This window comes from Toxotes jaculatrix, chromosome 12, assembly GCF_017976425.1.
Source record: "Toxotes jaculatrix isolate fToxJac2 chromosome 12, fToxJac2.pri, whole genome shotgun sequence".
In the NCBI taxonomy this organism is placed as follows: domain Eukaryota; kingdom Metazoa; phylum Chordata; class Actinopteri; family Toxotidae; genus Toxotes; species Toxotes jaculatrix.
Genome location: NC_054405.1, coordinates 4,143,973 through 4,159,168, shown reverse-complemented (window position 1 = coordinate 4,159,168; position 15,196 = coordinate 4,143,973). Strand labels below are relative to the sequence as shown.

General features: G+C 40.1%; 1 protein-coding gene across 1 annotated transcript in view; it reads left to right on the top strand.

Moving 5' to 3' along the window:
- pknox2 (pbx/knotted 1 homeobox 2) overlaps positions 1-15,196 on the top strand; it is a 78,732-nt gene that overhangs the window by 385 nt on the left and 63,151 nt on the right. The gene's annotated exons all lie outside the window — the stretch shown is intronic.

Genomic DNA, 15,196 nt, shown 5'->3' with positions numbered 1-15,196 from the left:
AAAGACCAGTGGATTTTTTTTTTCTTTTGCTTGATGCGGTGTCTGGATTTGTTTTTTTTTTCTTTTCTTTTAAAATGTGTCGGTAATGTTTGTGATGCAAGTATCTAGGATGTGTTGTGTTTGGCGGCGGATGCTTTTGTGTGAGAAAGGTTGTAATTTCCAGACTAATGACATGAATAGTGGCTGGATTGAGCAGAATGAGCGCATAGCTGCAGGAAGCTGCCGTTTTTTTTTCTTTCTTTTAAATTTTATTTCCACGGCTTTGTCAGTCAGCAGCGGAATGCTAGATCGCATTTAGATTATTTATAAATGAACAATGAATATGTGATGGTGTGAAGCTTCCGTGCAGAAACCGCGGTGTGTTGTCTTTTTCGCTGCTACTGCGATTCTCTTAATGCTGAAGTTACGCGGTGTGTTTTACTCCAGTGAAAAGGCTTTTATTTTGACTGGTTTTTCGTGTGTGTGTGTGTGTGTGTGTATAAAGGATTTTCAGTGTAAAATAACTTTAACCAAGTTAATGCAGCGTTTTTTTTTCTTCATAATAAATGTTATTCTAGAATGTAGCGTCTGTTTGTGCTGTGTGTATGTTTGTTTGTGAGAAAATAAACATATAACCCCAGAATATTAATGTCAAACTGTAAAGGAGAAAAAAAATACTTGTATTTGGAATTTTTTACACTTATTTTTTTGATCATTTAAAGAACTAACATTTTGTGATGAATTTCTTTTTACGTGTGACTCATTTTCTGATTGCACCTCATGAACAGCAGTTTTTTTTTCAAAGTAAAACATTATTTCAGTACAGAACTAATGTCTTTCATTTACTCCAGAATCATGTAAACCAGCAGAGCTATTTCCCTCCAATTTCAGCATTCGAAAAGGTCAAACCAGGAGCTGAGTCCTGTCTGCATTTCTTTAGGAATCCTTCTCCATCTTTAATTGAAGTGTGTCTTGCTAAAACTATCTTCATCTTGGTGAGGTTTAATGTTTACGCTCAGCCTACCCAGCCCTGCAAAACCTTCTCCAGACCGAACACTGGCCTTCTTTGTGTGCCACTCACCACTTTCTTTTTCAGCTGACTGGTTTATTCCACAATTCCTCAAATGACTATTTCACTCATAGGAGACTTTTGACTGGCATGAAATGCCGTCAGTGCGATTTGACGGAGCCCGTGTGTGTCAGGTAGCTTGTCTCGAACACTGGGGCCCTGTTCGATTTGACTTTAATGATGTTGCAGTTAAAACAGGCACAGATTTGCGGGTCATTGCTGTGCTTTAGTAGCTCTGTGAGCCAGACCAAGTCCACTCATCTGCTCAGTCGCTGTCAGCTGCGATCTGAGCCCATCAAAGATCACATAACTGTACCAATAAAAGCGCAGACTTAGGAAACACATCTGCACTTCCTTAGGAATTATACAATCACTGTTACTTTTCTGTCACATTATTTTCTTTGTCGCCATCCGTCAGTGGTAAACTGTTACAGCTGTATACTGCAAAGCCAAGGCCCCTCACAGCAAAGACTATACTCTGAGCACTGGGAGTACATTAGCTTAATTAAATATGCCTGAACCATTTGTTTACTAATCATCTGCTTCCCTGAGAAATCACAATGGCGATTTAGACCACTTTAGCTCCCTCCGTCAGACACATTCGGCAGGTGCAGAGTGCTGAGCCTAAAAATCCCACGAGGAGCCAAACTCTCACCCCCTGTGAAAGTAAATGCTTTGAAAGACACTGTTGTTGCTGCTGTGAATCGCTGTTGAAAGACCAAAAGAAGGTCTGTTACCTTTTACACTATTCAAATGCTTGTGTGCTTTTGTCATTGTCTCAAAGTGGATGATTCAGCTGCGAATTCATTTTTACAGTACACACACACACACACACGAGCCATAAACACATGCGTTGAAACGCATCGCCACCAATCACCCTCAGTGATGTTTGCTCTTTGGTGTGATGTACCCCACATGGCTCTACATATTGTCAGATAGGGATAATGCCAATTTAGTTTATCCCCAAACCCTGCTGAGATCTTAATTGATGATTTGTGTCATTGGACAAGCAGCCCGGGGGCATATTTGGTGCCGCAAAAATACTCTGACACTATTTGCATATTCTCATTCCTACTATATGGGTAAATTACACGATGAGGTGTGGTGCTGTGCATTCCAGCAGCTTTTGGGGGGATAATCACTAATAAAGTGATTCAGTCACACTAAATGAAGGAAGTAAACAGAGCGAGGAGAGCATATGTTACAAACCAATTTAAGCATTTATGTATGACCATAAAGCAATTGAGGAAATTAAACCACGCGCAAATGTCTTGTCATTTCCTTCGCCTTTGCCTCTAATTCCGCCCTGCATGGTGCCGCAGAAACCAATACATCATTTTTTGCAAAGAAATTTTTTTTTTTAGGGTCTTGTAAGACTAATAGGCCTCACTTTGCAGGATTTCTTTTCTTAGTGATCTGATTTTGATAGGTCTAATTGTTTGAGGGCCTCATTTTCTTGAATCAGGCTGGAAAAAGAGGAGAGGATGTTGAGAATTATTCATAAGGCTTTAATCTGCTGGGAATCCTTAGCGGAGTGCATCTAGGTCCTGTTCCGGGGCCTGTGCACAATGTGATGTTGTGGCTGGTTTTCTCCTGTTCAATAGTGCAGCAATCCTTAAGACAATTGTGTTGTGTTGCATGTTTTGGCCCTGTCTGGGTCCTCACAGGTCATGCCCACTAAGCCCGCTTGATCCCTATTGCTCTCAAGACGAGGCAGAGGCCTGTTTATACCGTCAGACAGCTCAGCTTAAGGACAGCCCTTGCATGCTTACCCTTGCTCATTCCACAGCCAGTGCTGCATTGGCATGGCTCTAAGTAAGCCACCAGGGAGCTGGGTCAGAGAGAGAGATGGATTGGCTTGATTTATGCTCAAAGAGGAGCAGCAGGCAAATTTAATGATCCTCCATACTGTCAACATCATGAAGCTCTTTCTGGAAGGACATAGAGATGTCATGGAAATACGTGGGGCTGTGGTAGAGTTAACAAGTTTGAAAATTGCAGTAGACAGAAATGTAACTGTCAGCGTCATTGCTGAAACATCAGTAGGACAATTATAATTTCAGGTTATTTGTCATAATTTATTTGCTAGTTTTGCAGTGCCACAGCCCAGAGATCCCTCTGCTGTTCACACATTCACAGTTTGTACAGGAAATTTACGCAGGAGATATTATTGATATGTATAACAATGTAAGTGTGTGCTCTTAATGAGTATATGTTATTTTCAAAACACTTGTAGTTTGAGACAAATCACATCTTGTGCCACTTTAGCAGAACGTCGTCCCAGTATGTCTTTGCTTAGGAGTATGACAACAGAGCATCCTCTGCCAAAAAAAAAAAAGAACAACTCAATGCAAGAAAAAAAAAAACAGGTTATTCTTCTGAATGTGAGTCAGTGATTGATTGGACTTAGCACATCTGAGTGAAACTACAGGCCTGCCCTGCTCCTCTGACGGTGCTCAGACAAACTTTTAGAAACGCTCTTCTCCACACAATTGTACAAGATGTGTGATTGAACAATGAATGTCGCAGCATGGAGGAAGCCATACAAAGGCTTTAGTCATTAGGTAATGATTTTAGCATCAGTACTCTGATTGCCTTCCTTTTTTTTCAGACAGAGGAAATAAAAACCCAGCAGGGACACATTCCATAAACTAAGTCGAAGTCATGGCATAGAATAGAGGAGTCAAACACGGCTTAGGCTTTTCACCGGCAGGGTGCACACACAGATACAGTGTTTGCTGTGGTTGAAATGTATTTTTAAAGATGAGTAAAAAGTAGGCTATTTCCATTCTCTCATGTCCTCAGTATTCATACTGTTCGTATAAATTGCTTTTGATGTCATTATTTTTGCACCAAAAACAATTAAAACATATTATTTTTAGACATCAGTGGTTATTATTCAAGGATCAAGCGCAAAATCAAATTAGCAACAGCTTATTATATATTCTGCATTTACAGACCTTTAACAAGACTCTAAACCTCATTGTGCCTTTGGTTCTTATCTCTTGTGGAATGTAGATAATCCTAATAAATGAGTAGAGCTTCACACAGAGAAATATGAAGCCTGCCAGTAAATCCTGAATTTATTATATTTGAGAGTCCTGGTAACAGCTGAGCTGAGTGAGGTTCAAAATATTTGATTTGAATTCAACAGCAGATCATAGCAGAGAAAATCCCAGCAAGCGCTGTGTGGCTGCATATTTGTGCTTCCTTTGAAAATGAATAAATGCACAGGCCAATCTGGTGTCACTACTATTGAAAGTCTCCCACAGTGTAATACTCTTTAAAACTTAGTTAAGAGGGAAATGTCATCAGTGCCAGCTCTCCATGCTAATAGCGCCCGCCTTTACACCATGCATTAATCTGCTGACCGTAAAAGTGACAGAGGCTTTCTCTTTCCAAAATACAAATGCATGTTTGCAGCTTACAGCTTGACACCTTTAGCAGAAGTGCTATTGCACTATTAGTACTATTATTCATTCATTTATTTATTTATTTTGAACTTTTTCCTTAAACGTCAGTCTCTCCGTACTGCAGGTACAGTACCGGCTGTTTTTCTGCACTGCAGTGCTGTTGCCAGCAGGGAAGATGTTGTTCCTCCTCTGTGAGTCAGAGTAACTGTTATTACAATGTTGAAGACAAACATACAAAGTTTTACAACCAAGTGCGCATCAACAGAAGCCATTTTTGTGAACACTAAGCTGACTTACATCAGCGCTGTGAAGTGCTTTTTCTGATGACCTCCCCACGTTGTTGTGTTCACTCTCGGCTATGGCTACGACAGGCTGGGTGACCAAGACTACAAGGCGACGTGTATACAGTGTGCAACAGAGATGAGGAACTAGCCTCATTGAAATAGCGGTAGATGGCCTTTTGAAATCAACCTGCGTTTGATGATTTGCAGAGCAGCCTACTGAAGTCTGCTGCACTTTGACTGGAAATTCAATGGCGCCAAAGTTGTGACCTCCAGCGGCTATTTACTGGAGCACTGTTCCATTTCTCCGAGTCCTCTCCAAAGATATTATTCAAGTGTGTTGCTCTGTTGTGTGTTCTGCCACTCACGTCTCATCTGAATGTTTCTGCCTATTGCACTCCAGGACACCACTGATCTGAAGGACAATATTTTCACTCAGACAATATTTTCACTCTGCTCCTTTATTTTGACATTAGACTTTAACAAAAGTGGCTTCCTCTTCAGATCCATTTGTGTACCTTGTTGTTAATCTCCAAGTGGTCTTTGCAGATAGCTGATGAAACACTTGTTAGTGTATAAGCTCTTAGGTGAAACAGCAGCTTTAGTAAAAGCATTGCTCGGTGGCAAGGACAGAATAATTTGCCCTAATGCATTTTAGTGATCGCTCTTATTAGCTGCAAATGACTTCCTTTATGTAGTCCTGTCCCCTGCTATAAAAGTGCCATGATTTTATGACAGCAAAGGCTTCAGTCAAAGTGCATTTCATTTTCTCGGGAAAGGCTACATCTTTTATGGTGTTTCACAAGACCTGTCGCTCTTAAAATATTAAAGGAGGACCACACTGTTTTATTCCTGTATAATATGTCATTAAGGCTTTTGGCATCCTGGATGTCTCCGTGCTGGATTCATTCAGTTCATATCAGTGCCCAGAGGATCCACATAACTCTGATTCTGTAACACACAGACCCATGTTACTGTGGAGTTTAACTCTTCAGCCATTTCTTCTCTTCCTTTTCATTTTAAATGCTGCTAATGCTACGTAATATGGTACAATACAGAATAACAAAAGACACATTTAAATAATATGCATACACAACAGCCCTGTTTCCCTGAAACTATGCTCACACTGCATACTACTGATTTACGAGAGCAAATACATGTTGAGACAAATGGAATGCCACCCCAATTATTTTTTTAATCAGCGTGATCAGGAAACATTTTTAATGATTATATCTGCCAAGTTGCAAAATGTTCTTATTAAATGTATCAGCGAGACATTGTTTTACAGTGTATTTAATTAGTTTTCTGCCACTTCTGTAATGCAATATCTGCTCTTAGCAAATAAAGCATAATTAACCTTTTTTTATGGGAATGTTTGGGTTGCTCACAGCACTTGGTTAGAGTCAGAAGAAGATGGTGGTCTTGGTTCAACATCGATAAAAGTCAACAGTAACTTGAAATATTTAACCGAAACCGAGATTTTTCCCACTGAGTGTTATTAGCATGTATAAATAAACTGCTTGTGTGTTAGTTTTACACTTTTAATTCATCTGTGATGCGTCACACGTCGTACTGCACGGTGTTAAAGATACACAGTATATCTGACTCCTCTTAAGCAAAGTCTAACCCTGTAACTACTTTTACAGATACACCATACACTCCAGGCACATCCTCTGCATTTCAGCTGGATTTACTTTAATAATTTAATGATATCCAATACATTTTCAAAGTTGATTCATCTGTGCTTAAACTGTAACAGAAAATTTCCTTTTGAAACAGCTTCCAAACTTTTGTCTTTCACATTGTAAATCTTCTTGTCAGTGATGTGAGGGACTTTGCTTAATATCCAAGTAAACACATCTGTAAAAATGTCACTTCTGCAGAATCACACTCAAACTGCTCGATTATTCCTAACATCAGACGTCTGAACGAACCACGTGGAAGGTAGCGATTGCTGCCTTGGCTGCGTTCATCGTCCTTGCTTTCTCCTCTCCTCACTTCATTACATTCAGAACATTACGACTTTGCTGAGAGTGTAAGGAAACATGAGTGCCGCTGACATTAACCTCAAGTTTAAAGCCGCAGAGCACACGAAGAGCCAGTGTTTAGTTTAGTCTCTTTCCTCCCATTCGTATTCTTATCTCATCTTTTTTTTTTCTCTTCGTGTTTTGAAATGACTGCTGTATCAACACCTATATAAAACATCTCTTCCAAGAAAATGTCCCCCCGTGTGCCGATGTTTGGTGTGAATGTGAAAATCTGGCAATCCTGTTAAATGCGATTTGGTACTGTTTGTGTGAGCTGTCTTCTGTACAACTCGGAGCTTTGTTGACTGGTCTCAGAGTATCATGTTTGGCCTGAAGCTTAGAATCTGCAAGTAATCATGAGTCAACTACAGCAGTCCAAGGGAGACTTGGACCGGGTAATGGGTGACGGAGGTTCCCGGATGAGTGTGATGATGACGCGTGTACTCCTGAGTCACTTAAATGTGGTTTTAGTTAGCAGTCAGTGAGACAGTCCTCCCTCAGATAACGTCTGTTTATATTGTACAAATTTGGCATTAGTGTTTCATTTTCTGTTTAACCTTCGTCTGCTCTGTTTATTAATCATGTTACATTTTCTTTCCTCTGTCCCTTCGCGGTTTGCTGCAGCAGTGACTCAGTCTTCAACTTTGCATCTTATCCAAAATGTCCAAGAGCAGCCTTCCTTTCCTTCCCTAAGAGCAAAATGCATGCTGACATATTAAGCCCTGTTAAACTCTGTTTCCAGGCCGCCACATTCCATCACATAAAAGTTTGATTTACAACAAAATTCGAGCCAAAACAGTCACAGAAAAATCAAATTACTGCGGAGTCTGTGTTTCCTGTGATTTGCAGTGGCAGGCACATAATTTGTCAAAGAAAGCTGCGCTGTGTTAAGTATGTTTGTACAGTGGTGAGGGCTAACCACACGCCAGCTCTGATTTTAGAAGTGGTAATATTTAATGAGTCTGCAACACGCGTCTGATTTGCGAGCGCTCGACTTTAAGCACCACTCCTTCCTTCTAGTGTCCTTTCTGATTTGCTGCCGCTGACGAGACCCAAGGCATCGAGTCATGTTGCCTTTCAAGTCAGAATGTAAACATGTCAGATTGGTGGAGCGTGTGAAGAGGCTCGGAGAGCGAGCGCGCACAATTATCATAACAGACATGTTGCTGTAAATGAATCCGTGCAGAAAGCAGTTTATTTCAGCAGCTGTTTTATAAACTGGTCCCAAGCAAGTTCTGTACTGTTATTGATTTATTTGATTTTTTTTTACTGTTAATTCTTTTACATCCTTAAATGTTTAAAACGACGTTGCTGTATGCTAAAATATTCCTTAAACATTATCAGGGAGTGCAGACATGTTTCCACATGTTAATTGCAGCACTATGAACTGTGTGTGAAAAAAAAAAACAAATCGAAAAAAAAAAAAAAACCCAGACTATACCCCCTTTTCCAAACCAAGACTTCTTTCCACTACAAAGAATAATTACTTTTCCCAACTCCCGAGCCATAATTGGTTACTACTCTTTTATCTTATCTATGTGCGCATAATTATCACAGTCATCATATTAGATTATTTCATGCATAATAAATGAACTCAAACTGTGTGTGGGGGTAATTAGCATGTTAGGATATGTGCCACGATAAGAGGTTTGCTCTCTCAAAGATTGTATTCTTCAAGACATTCCTGAAAAGTGAGAAATGCAAGAAAGAAAAAATTAGGGAGCTTTTAATATCACTCCAGCATCTCGACAAATATTCCTCCTTAAATTTATTTTGTGGTGTGTGTGTGTGTGTGTATATTTGCATGTATGTTCACTTCCCCTTTTTGTTGAAATTGTCCTCATGTAAAGAAATGTACCTTGTAATGTATTTTACTTTTGATTTGGGGTTTAGATCAGACAGTAGTCTATATGCAGGAGACATGCGAGCATAATGGAGACTATTGTGAAAGACAGAGCAGTATGCTACTTGACTTTGGCAGCTGTCTGCTGCATAGATCTCATCCAATCCAAATGACAGATGTGCATCAATTCAGTTGAGATTAGACAAGTAAGCAGGTTTTGGTCGTCTGCTGTTGGTACAATAGACTAAATGTTCCCTTAGATTTTTTTTTTTTTTTTTTAACATATTATTTATGTATTTATTTAGACGTTGCCCTCATCGATTCCATGATGTTCTACTTTCTCATTTCAAATGTAAAATAAATCCAGATGAGAAATATTTCATTTATTTTGTTTTACAAACCCTAAATGAAGTTCAGCCAGAGGTTGAATTGAACTACTTACACTGTGGTGAAAACAGACCGGTCCTAATATAGCTATTATGGACCGACAACAGCAGCTCTTCCAATTCAAATGAGGTAAACCTGCTGCTGGATGCGTCCCTGCTTGGAAACATTTCAGTTGCTATTTAATGAGGGGAGCCAGTCAGGACCAAGTCCAATTGTGATGCCTTGCCTGGAGTGAGTCTGAACTGCCTATAAAGACATAGGGATTTTTGAAAATACAATAACCTCGAATTTTACAACCCAATTAAAGTCTAATTTTCACAGTGTCTTTATTAAACACCAGTGAAAAGTAATGTACAGAGAAGGACGGAATATGAACCTTAAACATGGTGATCTAACTGCTGTGGTGAGAAATCAGCAGTGATGTAGAATTTATGGTTTGCATGTCCACAGTTTGATTTTAAAGCCGTTAATTTTTTTTATAAAATTATTTTAACCCGAGGAAAGTTGCAGCCACCATGTTTGAGAATGGTTTGTAAATCAAGCTGATTTTAACGACTTAGTGCTCGTTAAGCATTTGTTTATAAACCATCCGCACAGATTATAGTTTAATAGTTTGGTCGTAATGCAGAATTATCATTCACCAGAGACAGAGTTAAAAGCAGCCAGCAGCATCTCCGATGCTTGCTTTTTTTTTTTTTTTTTTCTCCTCCACTAAATTGCAAAGAACAACTTCTTTGACGCCAAATGTTTCAGCAGTTGCAGTTTTTTTGGTCCTGCAGCATTTTTGGCAGTGACACCTTTCACTAACCTGAGCCAAAAGCCTGTAAAACACAAACATAATGAGCTATTTTCAGCATGGAGGGTTTTTTTTTTTTCTTTAATTCAGTGAGTTGTTGAGGAACAGAAGAGAAAGTAAAACTCATATTCAGAATGTGGTGGCAGCCATTATTTAGAAAAAGGATGGTTGTCAGAGTTTATAGAATTAAATTCACTGTGATTCATATTAATATCAGTAAATACCACACGCATACATACCACTGTAAGAACCACAGAGTTAGACACAGGTTGTTTGCAGAATTTTGGGGTAAAAGTTTGGGGTTTTTCTGTATTCCCTTCACATGCCTGTGCACAGCAGACACAGCATGACTCTGCTGTCTCCACAGATATATTAGTTATTCATATAACCCACACTATTTCTAAATAAAAATACCAGTCGAATCTGAAAGTTATCGAAACCCCATTTAGATTCGTCCAAATGCAAAAGTTTGCAGCCAAAGATGTGACAAAGCATCTCCACGGAATTCATAACAAAGCTTAGAGAACTTTAATTATCACAGACTAAAAAATATTGTATGAAAGAATAATAATAAAAAAAAAAGATACACAGCCATGCACCCACACACACTCCTCCCACTCCCTGTAACTTCGTAAAGGTTTATCTCCAAAGAGTGATGATGGTTCTGTTCTAAAAGTGAGTTATAAACAGCTGCTGAGCCCGGCGTGCGGATAAATACGGCAGCTTGGAGGCGGTACAGTGTCATGTCTGCTGCTATGTGGCGAAGGCTCTCGCCGGGAGAGGAGAGACAGCTTTCCAGCTGCCCCTCCCCTCAGCCGCTTTCCTCCGGTCAAGGTCTCCATACCCCTGTGGTATGTCTGTGCCCGTCTCCCTGCTGGCACTCCTCTGGCATTGCTACAGAGTCAGTGTGGTGCAAATGGGAGCTTGAAATGTGATAGTGCTGATCACGGGTCAGATTTGTTTGTTTAAGCTTTAAAGGAAAAGTTTCTGGAGGGTAGACTGATCGGTCAACCTGTCTGCGAAGTGAAATCACCTTTGTGTCCTGAAAGCAAAATTTTTAAAAAAATCGGGCTTTCATAGAAAAAAACAGACTAGTGGATGTGGATTATCAGTAAGGGTAGACACCCACACGTTCATCTTTTGACACATTCACTGTTCACACATTCGTCAAGTAGTTTCCAGTGATGGTCACTGAATAGGTACATCAGATTGGTTTACAGTTTAAAGCCGCTGTGAGTGGGATCTGAAAATTTGTCACTTAGGCGACAGAGTATCAGTCACATTGCAAATGTAGCATGCTCTCTCTCTCTCTCTCTCTCTCTCTCTCTCTCTCTCTCTCTCTCTCTCTCTCTCTCTCTCTTTCACACACACACACACACACAACCCTCCAACAAAGGAGAGGACAGGACATTAATTTTGCTCAAGTTCACTTTACAAATGTTCTAGATATAAACTGCAACACATCGAAAACAAGATGTGAACAGTGCTACTGGAGCATCCACAACCTTTCAATCCAGTCCAGTACACCAGAAGGAAATTTGGTTTCATTTATTCATTGAGTCACTACAGGCATTGAGAAAAATATGCCCTCTGCCGAAACCAGAAAGTCCAAATGAGGGCCTTGATCAACTATTTTACACTCTGTTAAAAAGTTCAGAACATATAAACAGCTGGAGATCTGTGTGATTTCGAACAGCTGCCTGTGGAGATTATGCTTCACTTTGTGTGCCAGAGAAAAAAAATGGACTCAGAGCTTTAAAAAGCATGGGGTGTCCCGTAGTGATGTGTGTGTCTTGGACTCTGGGTGGTTTGTTCAGATTTGATAAAATAAAAGCGTATCTGCTCCATGAGACAGGCGTGTGATGGACATTGAAACATGTCTGAGAGCACTTTGTGTGTGGATTTCCCTTCAGTCAAACAGACTCGTAAATCAAGTTCAGCCTCTTAGTTCTTAAGCAGACTTTATGTGACTTGATTACTATCATCGACATAGTGTATGCTGAGGATTTAAGACATCCATCAGGGAAACATGGGCTCTCAAGTCCAGAAGTGGACCAGTCTCCCCCCAAAAAATAAGACTTGGTGTAAACACGGAGACAAGGAGGTGCCTCTCTGAGAGTCGTGGCTTGGAGAGAGAGCTGTCAGTCGGGCTGTGAAGCTGAGACGTAACATGGCAGGAGATGAGAGATGACATGCACCTGCCTTCTTAATGCCCACTTCAAAACAGACCTACTTATATGTGTGTATGTGACTGTGTGTGTGTGAGGACAGAGAAAGAGGATGAAGAAATTGATTGAGAATGTACTGTCTGGGCTTTTGTCACTTTGACTTGACTGTGTATTTGTGTGAATCTCTTTGTCTCTCTCCGTCTCAGTGAACTGGCATGCTGCTGTCCCTCTTTCCCCTGCGGTCAGTAGTATATTTATATTTATATATATATATATATATAAATCGCCATAGACATTTAACACAGATGGCAGAGCACCTTCATTTTAAAGACACTATTTTCTGTCCTGGGAAATGGACAGAAAGTACTTTGTATTTAACTACCTGGATATGGAGCTTAGGGGCCTTGTGAAATAAGTGGTGCATTTCTAATGCGTGGAAATGCACAGCCAAGACGACAGAGAATACCTGACCATCAGGAAATTCTGCAGGCTCAGTCCACAGGGATGTAATGCATTATTATGAGGAACCGTACAGAGTGAGCAAACAGCTGAAGCACACAGCACATTCAGCTCGTCAGTGAAAGAGTTAAGTTTCTTCCTTTGGACTCTCACCAGGAGGGAAGAGGCAGAAAGAAAGAAAGAAAGAAAAAAAAAGCAAGCAAGGTTAGCTCACTTCAGACTCTGATTGGGAATTCCTCACTGTCTGTTGTACTTCAGCCGTCTCTGCCAAGTCCATTGTGTTTCCTTCTTCCCAGCCTACCCTGTCTGTTTCATGCCCAGACAATGAAAGAGTGTTCATTCAGTTCAATGTAAAAAAAAAAAAAAAAAAAAAAAAAAAGAATTACATGGTATTTTGACGTGTCATAATTGTTATCTATATAAATACTGTAATGGAAATGATCAGCAAACCTTAGCTGTTTAAATTTATGTCACTAAGAGGATCACACTGCTTTAAGTGACACTTTCTTTGTGTTTCCAGAAAGAACATCATCTATCTTTTTTTTTTTTTTTTTTGGTGCTTGTGGGAAGCAATTTTTTTTCTGAAAGAAATGGAAAACCTCAGCTGTGTCCAAAATCAGTCCTTTGTTTACTGATTCACTACCCTTATATAACAGACACTCTGTACTTTACTGTGTAGCGAGCAGTAAATTTAGATTTCAGGCACTTACACATGAGTTATGGATATTTTGTGTCATTACTGAGGTGTAGAGTCGCACAATACCCCCCCCCCCCCCCCCCCCCCCCCCCACACATCTATGAAATGCAACACATTGTGGAATTGTTGGCTGAAAGCTGTGTTCGCTGTGGACCCAACATTTTTTGGTTCCATTGTGATAATTTTTTAGGACACTGTGTAGTGGATAAATGTCATGGTCAGGGAGTTTGGACACTCAGATAAAGTGGTAGAGTGCAGCATAGTGTACTAAAGGGGGGTGGACAGGGGGGGGGTTTCAGACACAGCCTTCATCTTCATTTGAAGATCAGCTTCCTGTTTTGTGCTGAAGAGCTTTTCCTATGTAAAGTGATCCAGCATGTTTCTCCACTGTGTCTGATCTGTTTGCACATAATTCAAACAGAAATATAGAGGCTTCCAGTCTCTTCGCTGGTGCGCTGGTGTTTTTTTTTTTTTTTTATGTCTCACAATTAATGCAGTATTGATTATAATTGTTAAAATATCACCTTGCCTTGACCTCTAAATAAAGTCACTTTCTCTAGGTTGATCAGTACAATATTGATTCCAACTGCTCTTGAACAGGCAAAAGAACCAAATAAACAGACTCCGACTGATTTTTCATTGTCCCTTTCACCATGGCCTGTAATTTCACCCTTTCATCATGGAGGCCATAACTATGGCAAAAGGCCTGATTATTTTCTCTCACTTTCAAAGCACATCACTTTATTTTTAGAACTTTCCCAAGATTTAAATGTGTGTTTTCTTTATAATGGAGGGGACATATGCTGCATTTGCACCGGAAAGATCTCATTATTTACAGATTTATGGACACTACACTGAAAGACTAATATAGCATAGCCCAGGTGATTTCTTCTAACTGACCTACCTTTGCTTTTGGAGAATCAAAACAAAAAAAACAACAAAACAGTATCATGCTTTAAAATCAAACCTGCTGAGGCCCACCTGAAAACCAGATCCTTGTAGTAGCCGTTGTATAAGTGAAAGAGCATATGAGTACAAGAGTCTCACCAGAGCCTGAAGGGGTTTGAGGAGCATGTTCAGATGATAGATGCTATGAGCAGTAGCTCAATACTTATTTTTATTGCATTTGGGAAGTTGGGTTGAAACATAATACCTGTACTGCAGAGTGATATTGAGATATGGTGCTGAATTTTAGGTTGACACACGGAGAGCTGGATGCTGGCATGAGCAAACAGGCTTAATATATACACTATACAGTATATCCCTGTAAAGTTATAGTCAACACTGAGCTGAATAGCCCCAAACATCTCGGTACAAAACACTTTTTATGTTCCTGCACCTTTATTCTCTTTAAGTCTGTGATTCTTTTTCACATCATTAACCTCCATTTGGATAATCTCTTTTTATCCCAGTAGTCTGCAGATTCTGTTTTTTTTTTCCCCTCTCTTCTTGATGCAGCTTGATTTATTAAATACAGGAATCCACTGGTAGCACTGAGGACTGGAACTTCTTTTCCAGAAGTCTGGAGGAAATTTGACTGGTCTCTTTTTGTTTGCTCAGTCCATCCTGACTCATCACGACTTGGGTATTTTTAGCAGTGGATTCCTGTTTAGCTTTTCCCCTCCACTGTTCACAGGGGGCTATCCTATTTTGTGACACAGGGAGGAATAATCAAAGTCACACATCAGCCAGGAGTCGATCGGTGGCGGAGACACAAAGTTAGAGAACCTCGTGTCGTGTTAGAAGTTGGATGTAGCGTGTGCAGCAGCTGGACACAGCGCTCATATTGATGTGTGTGGACTAAATGTATGTGTTTGTGCTGTGTTTTGTCTGGCACAGCTGCCTGTGTCAGCTGCATGCTCGTTAAATGTTGGACTTAAACCCCCCGGTGACGCCACGCCTTCTCTGGTTACCCCTGGGGGAATACCTGCCATTGTCATCGCGGGCCCCTTATAATTCACAGGAATTAGCCTCAAATGGTTGAAGTTTGGCTGTGTGGGTTACAGCTGCAGGAGCTAAGCTTTTACTTTACTATTTACTATTAAATGTGAGAATAAATAGTGAGTGCATCGTTTTT